The following is an 18823-nucleotide window of genomic DNA, read 5'->3' on the forward strand; positions in this document are numbered from 1 at the left end:
AGCAGGAGCTCAGTCCTTCAACAAATGGTGCATCAGCCACATGCTGATATCCATGCCAACGCCCTGCTGCCGGACTCAAAAGCTGCAGAGTCTCATGACAGGGGCAGGAAGTGGGAATCTTCGATGGTTTTGAGATTCCACAAGAACAGTGGGCAAGTCAACAAGCCCTTGGAGAACACTCGTGGTGGGGCACAAATGAAGGTTCGGTGGCAGCAGGCCAGCATATCAAGGCAAGTTGCAAGGTGGTAGTCCCTCCCGCAGCACAGCAATCAGCAGGAAGCAGACCAACACAGCAAAGCAGTTAGCAAAGTGGCGGTCCCCATAAGCAGCACAACATTTCTCCTGAGAATGCGCAAATGTAGAGTCAGCAGCGTCTGTTTACAAGTCCCACACAGTGTCTGATTAGATGGGGTCAGAACCCTTGTACTTATACCCAAAAGTGCCCTTGATGTAGTGGGTGACTTCAAAGGAACTCTCTGAAGTGTCCAATCCAGCCCTGGCTCCAGACTACCAGTAGGGGGTAAATAAGCCCTTTATGTGAGGGCAGGACACAACCCATTCAGATGTAAGTGAGAACCACCTCTACCTCTCCCTGCCCAGGAAGGCTACCAGTATACAGATGTATCCCATGTCATACCCAGACCTTCCTGTGTTATGGCTGTCTTGACGGAATGCACAAAGTTTAGCTGTCACCCAACCCAGACATGTATTGGAGACAGGCTGTTAGGCACACATAGTTATAAGCACAGAGAAATTACCACTTTCTAGACATGGATTTCTAAAATAGTAATGTGAAATCCAACTTAACCAGTTAGGAGGATTCATCATTACCCTTCTAAACATACCAAACATGCCAAAGCTACTCCTTTCTGATAAGGAAATAGCACTTAAAAGTAGGTAAGGGAGTTTCCAATGATAGCCTATAAGAGGAGTAGGCCTCATAGTAGTGAAAAACGAAATAGGCTCTTTGTCACTACTAGGACATGTCAAACATAAAAGTACATATCCTACCTTTTACTTACACTGGACCCTGCCACAGGGCTACCTAGGTTCTACCTTAAGGGTGACCTATATGTAGTAAAAAGGGAGTTTAAGGCTTGGCAAGAAGTTTTAAATGCCAAGTGGCAGGGCTGAGACAGGTTTTTAAAGGCTATTTCTGTGGGTGGCACAATCAGTGCTGCAGGCCGCTGCTAGTAGCATTTAATTTACAGTCCCGGGGTATATGGTACACCTCTTTATAAGTGACTTACAAGTCAATCTAAATGCCAAACAGGTGTAAACCAATGATACCTTGTTTAGAGTAGAGAGTGCATGCACCTTAGCAGTGGTTAGCAGTGTAAAGTGCACAGAGTCCTAAAGGCAGCAAAAAGAAGGTCCAAAAAATAGGAGGAAGGCAAAAAGTTTGGGGTAACCCTGCTTAAAGGTCCATTTCCAAAACTGGGGCTTCTGGTATCTATGTTGCCATTAAAAATATAACTCTTCATCTCCCAGCATGCTGTTTACTAAAAGGTCAGAGTCTCACAGTGGGGTGCTTCTTAGGACACAGAACTACTGGCAAATCTTGCAGTTTCAGCTGACAGCTACAAAAAAAGCGGTGTTTTCTGTGACAACCATTGGTGAGAGTTGCTAATTGCACGCACAGGTCGCTGCCCGCCGTGCTCCAGGGCCTTGAAGCCGGCCCGCCTCACGCGTTCTCCCCCCTCCATCGGACTCCCGGTGACAAATGTTATGAAGCTGATGGCCTCCTGGCCTTTCATTAAAAACAGCGGTTATTAAGGCGAGCAGCGTGTTAATGATTAAACCTGCTGTGTGCCCAGCTACTGTATGGCATTCTTTCTCTCACAGGTATTCGGCTCGGAAACAAACTAGTTTTGCGAGTACAAAAAAAAATCTGAATAAATTACCAGCAGAACAACTGTAGGGGTTGTCACGGCAGAGGTGAATGAAAACAGGTGCCTTTGTTCTCAAGAAACCCTACGCGTCGAGTATACTTTCCTGTCGCGGAATCTTCTAGAAGACAGTATGCTAACGTGAGTACCTGATTTTAATTTCAATTGGGAACTGGGACTTTTTTTTTTGTAAATTGAGCAAGTTAGATGCCACAAAGTTAGTTGGAGTTATCCTGGTAAAATTGAATTAAAATTACCCAATGGGGGAGATTTAATGAATATCGTTTTTGTGCGTAGGAATATTTTAGACTGAAGCCGCATATTTTAAATATGATTTTACCTTTTTCCCCGAAAGTAATATCTGGTATCTAATGGTAAAATTCCAGCTAGGTAATTTAGATATATATGTGGAGGTGCTGAAATGAGCACAAGAGGTTCATGTTTGTAGCGTTGGCGCTTCTAGGAGCTGAATGTTCATTCTAGAGCTCTTAAATTTCCCACTTCCAGTCGCAAGCAGGGATTTTTTTTTAATTATGGCGCCTTTAGTCCTATTGTTATAACGGTTTAACAGGACTACACAAAACCTAACCCACACAAAAAAATCTCTGAGTTGGCCTACCGGCTAGGCATAGGGCGGTCGACCCTAACTCTGGGGAACCGGGTTCTGTCTCGGCATGAATGCGCACCATCCTGTGATTCTGGGCAGCCACTCATGTTACGCAACTGGTGCTCGTGCAAAGCGCTCTCTGATACCCGGTACCCTCGGTTCAAGTTCGTGCTATATAAAACGCGGTAGATTTTTCTTCTAAAAACTCACGCTCATACCTGGCCGGCCAACTTCAGAGATCTGAATTTGCTCCCCTCGGTTTGCCCATACAATCAAGTTTTAGTTTTTGTTTTGGTAATACAAATACATGTAACTTGCTGTTATAACGTAGGCATATTGAGTGCAAAAACAGGTTCGTGTTATTCGCCAATAGGGTTTTTACACACACACACACACACAGGTGTAAATGGTGCTTTAAATAATCTCAGTACCTGCTGCGCATGACAATTTGACGGTCTGATTTGGACAAATAAAGGACAAATCTTTGCTTCTATAATACGTAGCAAAGTTGTATGTAAAATGTGCCTCTCTATGAGAAAATGAACAGAATTACAGCAAGGTAACATGTATATATTCATTTAAAACACAAAAGACATAATCAATGTACGTTGGCAAACTTGTTTGAAGGCTATTCACAACTTGAAGTGTAGAAACATACATTGAGAAATGCCGCTTTTTAATAGATCCATTAATTTTTATTCAAAATGTTTGATCTTTTGTCAGGTTACCCAGCCTGGCGATCATTCACAGTTGTCCCATTAACACCCGCATCTATAGACCAGACAAAGGAGTAACTGTAGTAATTTATATTGTATTATTACTGTGATTACCGCAGGAGTAAAACATTGCTTTGAGGTACAAGTGAAGGAGCCCATGTGCATACTTTGGAAAGGGGTGTGGCTGTAGCTTCATTTCAAGCAATTGATTCATTTGCTTGCATGTCAGCACCATTGCAGCTAACCGACCTTTCCTGACAACTATTTATTTTAAACTTCTTGTTTATTTCCCTTTTCTTCCTTCTTTCATATTTTGTCTTTCCTTGAGTTTTCACAAGCCAATGTTCATTTGAGAATGCCAAGTCACCCACTACGTTTTTGGCTCATTTTGCTAACTTTTTTTAATCCTTTTTCATGTTTTGTAAAGCAAGGGATGCACATCTGGCATTTCATCAAAATCCCAGTTTGCTTCTAATGTATATATTTATCATCTGTCCTTAACCTTAGACTGCTGGATTGACATACCATAAGGGTGATTTCCAACCAGTTTTGGATTTGTATGCAAGGGCAATAATCATACTAGGAAGTGAGTGAACATACTAGACGAGAGATTACAAGTCTTGAAATGCTTAGTATAAGTCACTAATGTTTAAGTTTTGCTGAAAGTTCCATTTATGGCATGTGGTCTTTAAAGAGACTTATTGTTTTGTAGTAGTTAATATGAATTTTTTAGAGAGGAAGTTTAAAATTATCATGCCTAATGTGAGAAAGTGGATTATTAGTTATTAGTTGGGGCGGATGGCAGTCCACCATAAGTAATAATACAACTATTCTAATTAGGGCCATTAAAGGTTTCAGTAATTTAAACCTGAGATCAACCCTTGGTAGCTATACCGTCGATCAGACGGGCCTAATTTAGGAAAATGTGTAAAGCATTTAGAAGTATCAAAACATTTAAGAAGTTATAAACTCAATAAAAAAAATCCCATTCCATTTTATGAAAATAGAGAACATTTTAATGAAAAAAACTGACAGGAAATTGGCAAAACTCCAATAAGGAGGACCAGTAAGATTTTAAATTTTAAATAAAAATAGCAACAAAAACCACAAAAAGCCTACCAGGGCAACTGGTCTCGCTAGACTGAGTCGAAGCCAAAAGTTAAGGCCGGCTCCAATAGATCGCCTGTTATGTGCAGGGACCTGGTTTGTCCAGGTGGAAAGTTAACCTTCTGACTTTGAAACTGTTATGGAGAACAACTGGGCGTTGATGAGATGTTGTCAGAGCAAGATGGATCTGAGCAGGGCTCAACAACGGTGGGTTGCTAAAGAGCAGGGATTTGGTGCAGTCATCCGCAAAGGTGGGAAAGTTCAGAGTGGGTGAAATCCATACCCAGGAAGGCCTTGAAGTCTAGTGGATGCTGCTAGGCATTGGTCGATCATACTTAGAAACTTTTCTGGAAGTCAGATCTCTCTCAGTTGGGCAAGAAGGCAAGGACAACCAGCAATTCACCAGCTGCAGCTTTGATGGTGACCCAGGTCTCTGTTTGTTTCTAAGTCCCACTTCTTGCAGTTTGGGGACCACCCTTGTGCCAAGGGCAGGTCCAGTTGAAACTGCTCAGCTGGGTCCCTTCTGGAATATGTTTTTTTGCAGTTTTTAGGTCCCTTTAGCTTGACAGGAAGCCAGCCAACTGACCCTTGAATTACACTTCTCTGTTCTGGGTGTAAGTGGGGGCTGGTCAATTTCCTAGGATTCTACTCACAGGTCTCCACAATAGGTGCATACTTCTTCTGTCTTCTACAGGTTCAGTAGGGTTCTGAAGGAGAGACCCAGGAGTTGGAAATTTAAGCCTGGCACTAGCCTGTGGGTGAAGGGGACTCCTGGCCCCTCCCTAACCAATAAAAAAAATGTTTCCAGCAGTAACTCTACCCAATTTTGCAGCAGTTCCTATGCACTACTACAAACAATCCAAAAGTGCCACCCTCTACCTAAATCCAACATTTATTTCCCCGTCTGGAGCTTCTGTGCTCACTGTAGAGGTTTAGCCAGGGAAATGAGCAACCCCTCCTACGTGGTCACTCCAAAATGGTCTGAGGGGGCAGCTCCTCTCCCACTGGGTTTGAAGCCTAGGTGGATGGATTGTTGGTTGAACTGGGGGGTGACCCCTGTTCAAGCAACAGCCACAATCCCTGTCTGGGGGAACTAAAAAATTCACTAAATTAACCTGTGCTTAACCCTCTGGTTGCTTGGCACAAAAGCAGTCAAGCTTAACTTAGAGGCAATGTGTAACACAACACAAGAACAATCCTACACCAATTTTAAAAAATAGAGCAAATAATAATTTGACGCAAAAAAGACAAAAACTCAATCAGTAGAACCGGAGTTATGAATTCTTAAAGTTTTGCTTTAGTAAGAACTGGAGACTAAAATATCTAAGTGTCAACAGCTGACATCTACTAAGATGAGAGCTGGACAAAGGAAAAAATATAGCCTACCACAATGGTGCCCACATCTGATACAAGAAGTGGATTAGGCCTAGTCAGCGCTTAACCTTGGACTGCAGGGCAAGGCTGCATGAGGTGCCAAAGAGAGAGTGTCATTGTCGGTGAGACGATGGACTAAGTAGCAGCAAATATTTCTACGTTTGGACTTAATCCATTTCTTGGAAGTCGAAAATCTCCAGCGGGACAAGGTAGGAGGCTGTAGCCAATGAGAGTTCCAGGACGCCAGATACCCTTTTTGGAAAGGACCGCTGAGAAGGATTTACTGCTGGGGAGAGGAAGGTAGCGGGAGCTGCTGTGAAGACAGGCCGATCAGCGACGCTCCTTGGGCTGATAGATGAGCAGGTTGAACATTTAGCACCATCACTAAGGGCCCAGGACTGTTGGGGCACCACATGAGGGGTTAGGAATCACTCAGACTGGGTCCAGGTGAGGATTTAAGGTGATGGGAGACTGTTATGTCCCTGTGGCTCTGAATAGGAGGCCAGCAAACTAGCCCTTGGAGTCACTCTGGTAATCCTGGGTTCAGATGAAGAAGCAGGGCTCAAACAGCACAACAGGCCTCTGGGCATTCAAGGCAACCTCCAGGCAGCAAAGCAATTCTTCCAGGTGCAGCAAAGCAGTCTTGTGGAGTACATAGCAGGCCTCAGCTGCAGATAATCCTCTGAGAGTCCTTCCGCAGGTCTAGAAAATTAACTGAAGAATTGGTCTGAGGGCCCTATTTTTACACCTGGTTCCTTCTTTGAAGAATAAGACTTTTTATGGGTTTCGCTTTGAAGTGCTTGGAATTTCTTCACTCCTATGCACATGACTCCAGGTTAGCTACAGGGACAATGCAGTGGTGACAAGCCCTTGGTGTGAAGGCAGAGCAAAGCCTATTCAGTTGAAAATGGGCTTGTGCCAAGTTCATCCTGCCAGCATACAGGCACACCTGTTCCCTCTATTGCATGACTGTCTGGGAGGAATCCACAAAGTCCAGCTGACAACTGCACCCACTCATAAGACCTAGGACAGGCTGCAGGCACCAAATGGGAAAGGGAAGGAAAATACAAACTTTCTAAAAGTTGCTTTTTCAAAATTGTAATTAAAAATCCGACTTTGCTGTTAATGAGGAATTTTAATTGCAATTTCATAGATAACAAACATGAAATGCTGTCTCGTTCCAATTTAAAGTTAGCACTTTTTAATGCAAGACAATCCAATATTATACTATGGGACAGGTAGACCTCACAGTAGTGAAAAATGAAATTAGGGGGCTACTTCAGTGGGTGGCACAACAAGTGCTATAGGCCCACTAGTTCCATTTAATTTAATGGCCCTGGGTATATGGTATACCACTCTACAAGGGGCCTATAGGTACATTAAATATGTTATTAGGTATAAGTCAAGTTGCCATGTTTAAAGGAGTGAGCACAGGCACTTTAGCAGTGGTAAAGGGCACAGAATCCTAATTCCAACAAAAACGGGGTAATCCTGCCAAAAAGAGGCATTTTTGTAACATACCATTTTCAGAGTTCTTACAGTCAATTATTTAAGAATTTGAAATACTTTCAAGCATGCAGTTATTGGAGTAATTGATTTAAACTACAAAGGGGAAGTCAAGTAAACAGGAAGGACATCAGACTAAGGTCCATCTCACATAAAGTGAGTATCGGGAGCGCGAATTTAAGATTGGTCTGTGCCACAATTTTGTGCTTACTAGTGTGTTAAATAATTGAAGAGCTGGGGCAGCAGTATTTTACCACCTTAACAAAACCAGCGTTTTTAAGTTTATAATGATTTTAATGATGTATGTTTTATATTGTGAGTTTGAATTAACTGTACAATAAAGTAATAATACCCTGGGCAGTGATAAACTGATTGTTTAGTTTTTCTACTTTAAAATATTGTGCTGCATGTGGCTAGAAGAGTAGTAGTAGAATTTGCTGATACCAATGACAAACTTTGCACAATCACGCAAGGCATTGGGCAGTCCACGATTCAGTTATCGAGCACCTTTTTAGTGTAAGTGGAAAAAATGGAGGAATAGCCTTGGTATAGCTTTAGTTGAAAATACTCTCAGATCAAATGTCCTAAAGAGGCTTCTTAAGGGGAAAAGCCAACTAGCTTCCGAAATAGCTAATTGACACTATCTACCTTGCAAAAGCTTAGTGATCCATTTTCTTGAGTTCTTAGGTACAGAGACCACATTTCCATATTTGTCCCTAGTTCCAGAAGGGCAGTTGATATGTACAGTCCTTTGGCTATGAGTAAGTGTATTGACGCTGGCTGGAAAAGAGCACAACATTCAGCATAGCAAATCAGCACTGTGCAGTGCATGCCCACATATCGATCAATACTATAATATAACATAGCCTGACATAACTTAATATACTGTAACATAGCAGCGCTACATGGCCAAATCTGTGCAGCATAACTGCGCACACGCACACACAAACCTTCTCAAGGTGTAACTTAATATAAACGCGTGCAAATTTGCAGAACGAATTCAGCATAACAAAACAGCAAAAGGCATAGTTATAAGGCTACTGTTTCTTATATTCACAGTTACCTATATCTATAACACAGCATACTAACATAACCTACCAAGCATAGAGTAACATGGCAGCACAAATAGTAGCATTAGATAAGAGTTCACAATAGCGGTACTAGCGAAAGCTGCAGCATGAAGGTGTAACAAATCACACTGAGTCTCTCGGCAACCATAAAAATACCCACACATACTAAGCTCTGCACTCCTGTTTGTCTCTAGCTTCTTCTTTCTCTCTGCGTGCATCCACCCCTCTTTTTACCATATCTTTCTCTCACACATACATACTTCAGCTAAACGACCTGATGCACTCTTTAGAGATGCGATAAAAAATAACATGCTTCCACAGAAAAATATCAATGTGGCAGAAAATGTACAGCGCGTAAAAAGCAGTGAAAATATAATATGTGGCAGAATGGACAGTGCAGAGGGTGGAAGTGCCATACAGAAGGAGATCAAAATAACAGGTGAGAGGAGGAAGAGCAAGGAAGAGCAAGCACCTCACGACGGCGCGCCAAAGTAGGGAGCGATCATTGTAACTGTGCTGGCAGAGGTGCTTAGGTCGAGAGTACAGATTTCGTTGGTATGGAGACCGTGGACTCCTGAAATGTATAAACAAGGCCTCAGACCCCTTCAATGTGAAGAGCGCAGGATCATTGTGTAAGGGCACCTGCTTTGTGATACCTCTTTATTTTTTACAATCTTTATGATTTCAGTTATGCAGCATCGATGGCTGCACCCCCACCCTGACAATTGTTCCAGCACCACTGCAGCGTGTAATTATGGCAAGTAATCATGTCTTGCAAGAGTACCGATTATAGAGTTCTGGGTTGATTCCAGCTAATATCAGACCTATGTGAACTGGAACAATTTAGATAGACCAGCAAAAAGGCCTCTAGCATCAACCCCTTCTGGCCAGCACTGGGACCATGGATGGTGCCCCATGTTATGAGATTTGCCCATCTTCTCTTTAGACTGCAATCCAGTTAATCGGAACTGCTGGTAATTAATAACCTGGGTGCCTTCCACACTCTTCATTTTTAGATAATCTGTTATAAATTGCCTCTGTTTTTTTTTTGTCCATAAGGGTATTTTTCATTGTTGATAAATCGCTAAATTTAAACTCCTAAAAACTGTTGTTTGTGTTGTGGGGAACCTTCTCATCGTATTTAAACACCTACTTTGACTTTCCTTGAAGTAGATTTACTTGCGCTAATACAGTGGGAATAAAGACCGGAATGTTTTTGAATACTGACAAAATTACGACTTTTCTGGGTGTTCAACCTAAATTTAGGACTGTGGACAAACTGACCTCCATGCAGTTCTTCACCTGTAGTTTCCCTGAGACAGGGGTTATGATGCTGGGACGCTCGGCCCTGCCCTCATTGAATTCCATCTGGCCGGCCTGTCTGGATTCCCCCCCAGTACCAAAGGATGCCATTAAGAGCTTGGGCATTTGGCTGGACAGGGCCCTAACGCTAGAGCATCAGGCCGTTAAGCTGTCTGCTACCTGTTTCAGCATTATTAGAATGCTGAGGAAGATTCTCCCCTTGCTACCTTTCCATGCCAAGCAAACTGTTGCACAGGGACTAATCCACTCTAGGTTGGACTTCGGAAATGCTCTCTATTTGGGAGCTCCTGACTTCACATTGCGGAAGTTACAAGTATTCCAAAATTGTGCAGTCCGGACCCTTCTTCAAATTCCTCGTAGGTCCTCCGCTAAACCTGGATTAACAAGACTGCACTGGCTTCCCGTTAGAGACAGGATTGCTTTTAAATCCCTTTGTATTGCCCACCAGTCATTTTGGTCAACTGGCCCTCTGATCAATCGTCCCCTAATCACCCCATACCTTCCTAGCAGACAGTTGCGCTCAGCTAGCGCTTTTCTTGCTATAGTGCCCAAAGTCAATCGAGCTAGATCAGGAGGACGCTCTTTTACCCTGAACGCGGCTAAGCTGTGGAACAGCTTGCCCCTTCAACTAAGGTCTAATCCAGATTTGACTTCCTTCATGAAACACCTGAAAACTTTTCTGTTCAATAAATAAACTTCCTTTTTTGTATCAATTGGTCTTCCGCTCAGAACACACCGCAATCTTAGCGCTTGGACGCCTCCGGGCAACTATTTCGCGCTTTATAAAACGCATTTTCATTTCATTTCATTTCATTTCATTTCACTGGGCGGGGGAATTAGAATTACAAATTGGGTGCTTATGGCACAAGATGCAAGAATTTGCCTGTCGCAAATTGCGTGTACAAATTTCACGCAATTCTGATTCACATACATATGAACCAGTAAAACTGATAAACAGAATGCACGTAATTCCTGATTGCTGAGTCGTAAAATTGCGGAAATTGCTTTTCATATAAATACGTCATCAAATGGATGTACTAATTAGAAAGTGTGAAATATACACCTGCAGTCTGAGCGTTACTTTTAATCAGGCCACATTGGATCCTTTTCACCTCCAAAGATTATAATGAATCCGATTCTTTCATTTGCGACCGCAAACACATTTTGTCAAACAAGCTTCAATTCAGACGTGCAGGTAATTTCTGTTAAACCATGATCTGTCCCACACAAGTTTAACATTGGCAAACCACACTTTATTGATAGAAACGATTGCCTTCTTTAAAGCGTGGTTAGATCCACAGTTATATTATTATTTTTAATGTAAAAGGTCACACTGAACTTTTGTTTCTTTTCCATTCTCAGCATGCCAGCACAATCTCAAAATTCTAAACAGATCTAATTTGTGCACCATAGCATTCCACAGATACCTCGCGGCTTCATCAGACCTGCTCCTCCTGTACGTCCAGAAATGATATCAGACATTTTATAAGGAATTTATATCTGTTGGCTGGGCGAGGTAATGATTGATCAGCATTCATAGCGAACGAGAGGCAGCTGTGCACAATGAAAACAGCACTACCTTTTTTCGCACATTGTCGTCGGCCATTACACAGTCACTGCTGAGCGGGCTGTAATTTGGGAATTTGAGGTGAGAAACACAACACGAAGTTTGTGTTCGGGCCCCACTGTGAATATTTTACAGGTCAGCAGAGGAGACGGTTTTTCATAAAGACTGAAACTCAATCTGATACCCTGTAAGAAAGGTCAAAACTGTTCCCTATCCTGGAAAGACACTTCTCAAAATATAATAAAAGAAGACTTACCGGTCTGCGCTGCCTCTGCTCGACTGCTCCTCCTGGGCCGGGGTCCCGCGCACGATCTTCAAGAAACAGGAACAGCCGCAACGTCACTGCCAACCCCTCTACTGATGCTGCTCCAGCAGCGCCAGGATTAGTTAAGGGCAGATATACTCCTTGCCCATTTAGAGACCAGGGGCTGCGCATGAAGCAACCCTCGGTCTCTTAGGGGATGGCTAGTGCGCATGTTTAGGATGATTGTTAAAATGATCAGCCCAAAAACGAACATGCGCACTATTGATGTGACTGTAGTGCGGTGCTGTCACTCACCTCCCTGAGTGCTGCCGCAGCCCCGGCCCCTCCCACCCCCTTCACCGTCCCTCGTTTTACTTCTCCGACGCTAATTCCAATTAGGAGTCCTGATCGGAATTAGCGTCGGAGAAGTAGAATGAAGAATTTGAATGCAGTGGCATTAGTGGGGCAACGCCCCTGCGCCCCAATGGACGCGCCACCACTGCTAAAATAACTGTACCTCGTGCCCCAACCATTCACTGTGTTGTCATCAATTATGTTAATTCAGATGCTGCAGTGATGTTATCAATGATGTCATTGAACATGTCATGAGTGATGTAATATGTGAAGTAATTAGCAGTGCAAGGCTAGGGAATGAGTTACAGTTACGTCAGGACAGGGTTTTTCAGTGAAATTCTAATTTAAAAAAAATTATTGAAGTAAGCTATAATTACGTACTTTAATGGGAAAAAGGCTTTAGAACGCATGTGATACATCGCATGCCATTATAACGCGGTTGTTACCACAACCGTGTTGTTACATTGCCTACAATTACAACGCAAGTCGTTACAACGACTTGCTGGAGGGGGCGCTCTAAACAAAGTAATAGTATAATTTACTATTCCAACACCTTCCCTACTGTTGCACACACTGGAGTTGGAATAGTAAATTATTCTATTCCTAAGTCCAGTGCTGCCCCTACAGAAAGTCGTTGTAACGACTTGCGTTGTATCGCATGCGATGTAAGAGCCTATATTCTTCCCTAAGTATAACGTCACTTTAAGCTTTGGTCATTTCAGGGAATTTCTAGGTTTTATTAAACATAAAGTAAGATGTCCATCGCTGTGGGGTTGGGCTCAGGGACTGGTGTGCCCAACCCTTTGTGAGCGCCCTACCCCCAACTGCGTGCAGCCTTTGACCTTGCATGGGTTTAGATGCACTGCCTGGCCTGAGGCCAGGCCTGGCACACAACTCGCTGCAAGCGCCCCACCTCCAGCAGCGCACTTGTGTAGCGTGCTGTTGGTCTTGCAGGGCACACTCAAACAGTCTTACTGACTTTGCCAAGTCACAGCTCCATAATATAGACAGAGGGCTGTGGAAAAGGAGCCCAGATTACTATCGATGCCCAGGCCGCTGGCGCAAACCGCCTCTTAGTTCCCATGTTGAATAATTACCAAATAAAGAGACGGGCGCTGGAAGCAAGAATCAAGAACAGAGTTTAATACTCATGAGGAGAGCCAGTCATTTCGGACACGAAACACAGTGTCTTTCGGGAGGTGCTCTAACAAGTGAGCTGAGACTCTTGCTTTTATACCTTACAAAACACTTGATAGTACAATCAGGACAGTATGACGCAAAAGAAAGACATCCCTATAATCCTCGTGTCAATCCTACCCCACATATGTTCACAATGGGGACCCTTGACCTGCTGATAAGAGGGGAGGGCAATCACGCAGCTGAGTGTTCCGTAGGATGTGTACGCCTGATCATAGCCCCGGGGGTGGGGTGGCTAGGATCAATAGTGGATCCTTTGAAGAGGAGTGACTTCATACAATAAGGGCAGTAAATGGTATCTCCTGGCTTAGGCGATGGCCTCGGACATGTGTGGTCAGCCGGACTCGGGGGAAGGGGTCATCAAAGAAGTGGTATTCATGCCGCGTGGACAATCGGGCGCGGAGGGAAGGCTCGTCAACAGAGGGGCATTCATGGAAGGAAAGGAGGTGTTGGTCAGGCGCGGCCGTGACTCTCAAGGACAGGGCCTTGCAGAAGAAGAAGGTTTATGACTTGCCCATGTGAGGAGAGGGGAGGGGTAGCCAGGGTGGACACAGGGACGGAGTCACACACAGAGAGAGAGAGAGATCTGATGACCCGTACATGAGAGAGCAGGGGCAGTCAGGTGCAGCTGGGGAGGGCTACGTCAGCCAGGGCGAAGGATGCCTCTTCAAGAGGGAGTGGGGGGGGGTTTGTGCGAGTCAAGCAGGAGAGTTGCCTTTCACAGCAGGGTCGCGCAGAGGGAGGGGGGTTTAAGATACGCGCAGGAGGGAAGCCGGGGATTCCAATGGGTAAAAGGCCATGGTGCCTAGAATGGCTGTACATATGCATAGGGGTATGGGCTCTTACTGGCAGAGTGATACGGTCAATAGTTTACAGTATTCATGGTGCTCACAGGGAGAGGAGGGGGAGAAGAAGGGGAATGAATGCTGTCTATGTACATCAATTTCTTCAACTTTGACAGGGCCTATTGTCTTTGTCATGAGGTGAGCATATCATCATAAATAAAGCAGATCTATATTTTTGTCCAAAAATAACCCAATCATTTTTATCAATTGCATGCACTAATTTATGCAATGCAATGTTTAACCCCTTAAGTGCAACACTGTGGAGGTATATGAAGGCCCCTCTGGTGCTCTGCATCAGAGGGAGTCCTTTATTTTATTTTAACCTCAGCCTGTAATGATTATCAGCGCACTGGACGTGCTGATGTCATTACAGTAAAGTAAAAGTAAAACGCGCAGATGGGCTTGTTTTACTTTCATTGAACCAGTGCTCGGGGGCATATCTAAGCCCCGAGCAATGATTGGTTTGGGAAAGGTATCATTGGAAAGGGGAGGCTCTCCCCTTTCCAAATATATGCCTTACCATAGGAGAGCTATACCCAAGCAGGGATCCACCCACTAGGCACCAGTGAGATGGGGGATTATCCCCATAGGCAAGGGCCCCTATCACCCCCAAATATATAAATCTCCCCCCCCGGAGTGCAGATGGGTAAGATAACCCCCGATCAAGCCAGCTAAACACCACGGAAAAAAAATGTTGGAGTGGGTCCTCCTCAATGTGGCATGGGCATGGCGGCCCTGTGGTAGATGTGCGGTGGGCAGGGGTCCGTGGAGGCTCCTGAGTGTGTGTTCTAATGGTTGCTGCGGTGTGTTTGACGGAGGCTGGATTCCAGCTTGTGATGATCGGCTCTGTGCCAGTGGTGGTGGCGAGAGGGGGAGTGTCCGTGGTCTGTACACTGAAGGCTTGGCCATGTCCTCACCCCATCTAAAAGTGGCAACAGTCTTTCTGCCCTCCTGGGGTAGAAGGGGTAATTATCTCCAATCTGCCCACCCAGGTGGGCAGAAATCCTACTGGACGCATGGAATTTATGCAAAAAATAAAATGAACAGGGGCGGGGCTGCCCACCATGGGCATTGCAATGTCCCCACCCCAAATAATGCAGCAACAGTCTTTCTGCCCCCTATTGGGGAAGAATGGAATAATTCTCAAAAGCCCACTTGACACCATGGAATAAAAAAAAAGAAGAATATGTAGGGATGGGGCTTCCCAGCATGGCCACGTCCTTGCTCCCACTCTACAAAATGCAACATCAGTTTTTCTTCCACTCCAGGGGTTGATGGGGTACTTATTCCCAATATGACCCCTTGGGGGCAGAAAGCTCACTAGACACCAGACGAGTTTTAGAAAAAACATGTACAGTGTTGGGGCTGCTCACCGTGGGTATGGCCATGCCCCACCCTAAAAGGACACCTACAGACTGCCTAACCCCTGGGGTGATAGATGGTGTATTTCTGCTAGAGGAGCAGAAAGCCCACTAGACACCCGGAACTGCATATATGCAGTGTTTTTTTGTGTGGGGGGAGTGCTCTCCCAAAGACTTGCTTCACCTGGGAGGTGGGGGTATTATCCCCCAATCTGCTCCACCATGGGGTGCAGAAAGCCCACTGAACACCAGTGATTTCTAAACAGAGAAAATTCAAACAAAAGGAGGGGGTGACATACCCTGGCATCGAGCCATATTCTTCCTCAGAAGGGGCAATAGTGTCTTTCTGCCCCGATGGGGGCAAGTACGAGGTTTGTACCAATTGGGGAGGGTTCCCCAAATATGTCCCCTGGGGAGGGAAGAAAGTTCACTTGCCACCAGGTTTTTTGCATTTGAGCCAAAAGAAGGTGGTGCAGGTGTTGCACTCTGGCTTGACCCATTTGTGGTGGGGGTGTGGTCAGTGCCAGAGTGCAACACTCGCACCTCTTTCTTGTACCCCATTGACAAAATCACGGTTGTCAGGTGCAGTGAGGGGCAGTTTGGGCCAACCTCCCTAATTGGGAATGTTGGAAAACGAGGCAGTATCTGTGAGATCTGCACAAATAACATGACTACATTTGTCCCTCACTGGGAACCAAACACCCAATTGTAGTGCCTGACTCTGAGGGTAGCATTGCAGAGCAGACTGAAGCTTACTCAAGGCAAATGGTGTGGGCTAGTAATCGCCATTAACAGGTGTGTAGAAATAACACTCAATAATTGATTGTCCAGTCTGTACTTTGCTTTGTAAAAGTAAGAGTACATGTTTTAAACACAAACCCTACTCAATACTATGCACCAATTTACAAATATACATAAGCTGTTGGAATTACTTTGTGACATTGCATAACATCTCCACCCCTCCTGCAGGGGACGAGTGGGGTCTAGTACCACCACTCCCATGTATGCACATCACCTTGCCCTCTAATGCCTTTAGTTGAACATAACCTGGAGCAAGGACCCTGCACACTGACATCCTCCCAGTGGCGACCCACCCCATTACCTCAACAGGCATTTAAAATAGGCACACCCGCCCTGGTGATAATTAACCCTGACTGAGCGTCTCCTATTGACCATGAAGTATACACTTCTGCATCTTAAGGGCTAACAGTTTGGTTTCTTCTACACCTAACGCAGCAGCAAGAATACGTGTTTAGGCATCCCTTTAAAATGAGATACTTGTTAGACTTGATAATATTCATAATGTAGTGTAATTACCACCTCTAAAAGGTATCCCAGATGAACCACAGGATTATGCATATACAGCCAGACACCCTAGCAGGAATGTCTGGCAACATAACCCCACTTTGCTTATGACACCACCTTACACAGGTATTTCACATCACACATGCACCGTTCAGTCCCGCTAAAAAGAAATAACTGGGTGAAATGCATTTGTGGTGCAATTACACCTCTTCACTCCCAGGGGATGCGTTTTTCCAGACATCCCCAACTCAGCCTGTCACTCTTTGAGGCAGTCCCTAAGGCACCCCCAGCTGTAGAACAAAGATTCTGGCCATGTGGATCCTGATAATGCCTGGCTGAACCCTTGAGGGGTTCTTCTTTTGAGTCCCCATTAGACTTTGGAAGGGATATTCCATTTTCGTGCTGGGAAAGACTGTGTTGCTCTTGCCACTCCCCCTGCACCTTGCCACTCACTTGGTGGTGCCCCAGTCATCCTGAGGCCACAAGATGCAGCGAAAAAGCTGTTTTTCCTTGCAGGCCAGTCCAGGCCTGCAAGGCTTTGTGGGGCGCTTATCCTCAGCCCCGTGAATATCCTAGCAGCAGATCACCCGCTGCGCAGGGAGAGGCGTGCAGTGGACCTCCAGCCGTGTCTTGGCATCTTGGAAGGGTCTGGTCCTACCCGGACCCCCAAGTGAGGAAATGCAGCTCAGATAGCTCACCCCAGCTGCTCCTGTGGATTCTCGCGGGCCCAGTGGTGCTCCTTGCAAGTGTTGGGGGCCTAGTCTCACCTGGACCCCATGCTGCACAAGGACTTCTGTGTGGCTTGGGGAGCCCAACCTGGCTGCTCCTGCGGGTCCATGCCCCGCCCGCTCGTGTGCAGCCGCTGGAGCTGGTGCGGTCCTTCTGGTCTGCCCACAATGGCAGGCGGACACAGAGACTGCTGCTGGCCCAGCGAGGCCTCGAGGGAGTGCAATGGCACTCCCCCTCCTTCCCACTATAGAGGGGAGTTCAGCTGCACTCCCCCCTCCTTCCAGCACTTGAGCCTGGAGATGGGGTCCTGGGCCCCCAAACGTCTTCGAGGAGGGCCCGACAGCACTCCCCTCCATCCAACATCCCTGGGTGCCAGGGTGGGCTCTTTGCACCCCACTTGGGGTCATCTGAAAGGGGAGCGATAGCGCTCCCCTGCTTTACTTCCCGCAGCAAGGGGGTTGTGCCTCGGCACCCCCCCTCCCTTTCAGCGCCATCCTCTCCTCCACAGCACAATCATTTTCATGGGGAGCACGATAGCACTCTCTCTTCTTGCTCCAGGTGGCGCGTCCCAGCCACTGAGAGCACTTTCCTTCGCCCTTCTTGTTTCAAAGAGGGTACACTCAGCCGGAAGTGGTCTTCACTGGCTCCCTGTGCCAGCCTTTCACCTGGCTCTCCCCTTGGGCCTCTCTTGTTCTTGCGCAGAGGCCCAGGCTCCTTCTCACTGGTCCTTGACTCCTCTACTGGCACTTTTCAGGATCCTGGGATGGGGCATGGGTGGGCTGTTGGCACCCCGCTGGGGCATTTTTCACGGGGAGCGCAACGGTGCTCCCTGACTTTTCTTCTTATGGGGGCAGCCCCCGGGACCTGACCCACCCTGAGGGCTCATCTTGGACCAGCGGCAGAGCCCCATGTGCTTCGTCCTTGGTCCCGGAATAGGTCAAAGGTCGTCTACCTACTGGGGGGAATCTCGGCCCCCAGAGTACCGATCTGCACCCGTTTCGCCTCTTCTTGCTCCTGGTGGCGCTCCCCAGCCACTGGGAGCATTTTCCTTCCCCCTCCTTGTCTCCAAGAGGGTGCACTCGGCAGGGAGTAGTCTTCACTGGCTCCCTGCGCCAGCCTTTCACCTGCCTCTCCTCCTGGGCCTCTCTTCTTCTTACACAGAGGCCCAGGCTTCTGCTCACTGGTCCTGGATTCCTCTCCTGGCGCTGTTCAGGATCCTGGGTAAGTAAGGGGTTCTTTCATCTAACTGCCTATGGCGCCAGGCTCCAGCACCCTCTGCCCCAGCAGACCACACCCCACAGAGAGCTTCTCTTTCTGTGCAAACCCTTTTTAAAAGATTGGGGAGGGGGCTGCAAGGAAGTCTCTTTTTGCCCTATCACACAGCACCACATCACTTCTCTGCCCCTGCTCCCTCCTTCCTGCCCAGGCCTCTGGGTTTGTTCAAGATGGAGTTGTTAAGGGGTCTCCTCCCCCATGGTCTCTGAAAGCCCCTTCCCCCCGTACTGCCTTCTCCCTGGTGCAGCGTGGTGCCTGTCACCTGGTGACAGCTGCTGATGGAGTAGCCTGTAGCTCCACCCATCCTCTCTTCTTAGAGAGGAGGCCTTGCCTTTGAAAGGAAGGTCATTAATC

General features: G+C 46.2%; 1 protein-coding gene across 1 annotated transcript in view; it reads left to right on the top strand.

Moving 5' to 3' along the window:
• The first annotated feature begins 1841 nt into the window (after window positions 1–1841).
• PKHD1 (PKHD1 ciliary IPT domain containing fibrocystin/polyductin) overlaps window positions 1842–18823 on the top strand; it is a 2083594-nt gene continuing 2066612 nt past the window's right edge. The window contains exon 1 of the mRNA XM_086926200.1: window positions 1842–2030. The gene's annotated coding sequence lies outside the window, so the exon portion shown is untranslated. The remainder of the gene's footprint in view (window positions 2031–18823) is intronic.

This window comes from Lissotriton vulgaris, chromosome 6 (assembly GCF_964263255.1).
Source record: "Lissotriton vulgaris chromosome 6, aLisVul1.2, whole genome shotgun sequence".
Taxonomy (NCBI): Eukaryota; Metazoa; Chordata; class Amphibia; order Caudata; family Salamandridae; genus Lissotriton; species Lissotriton vulgaris.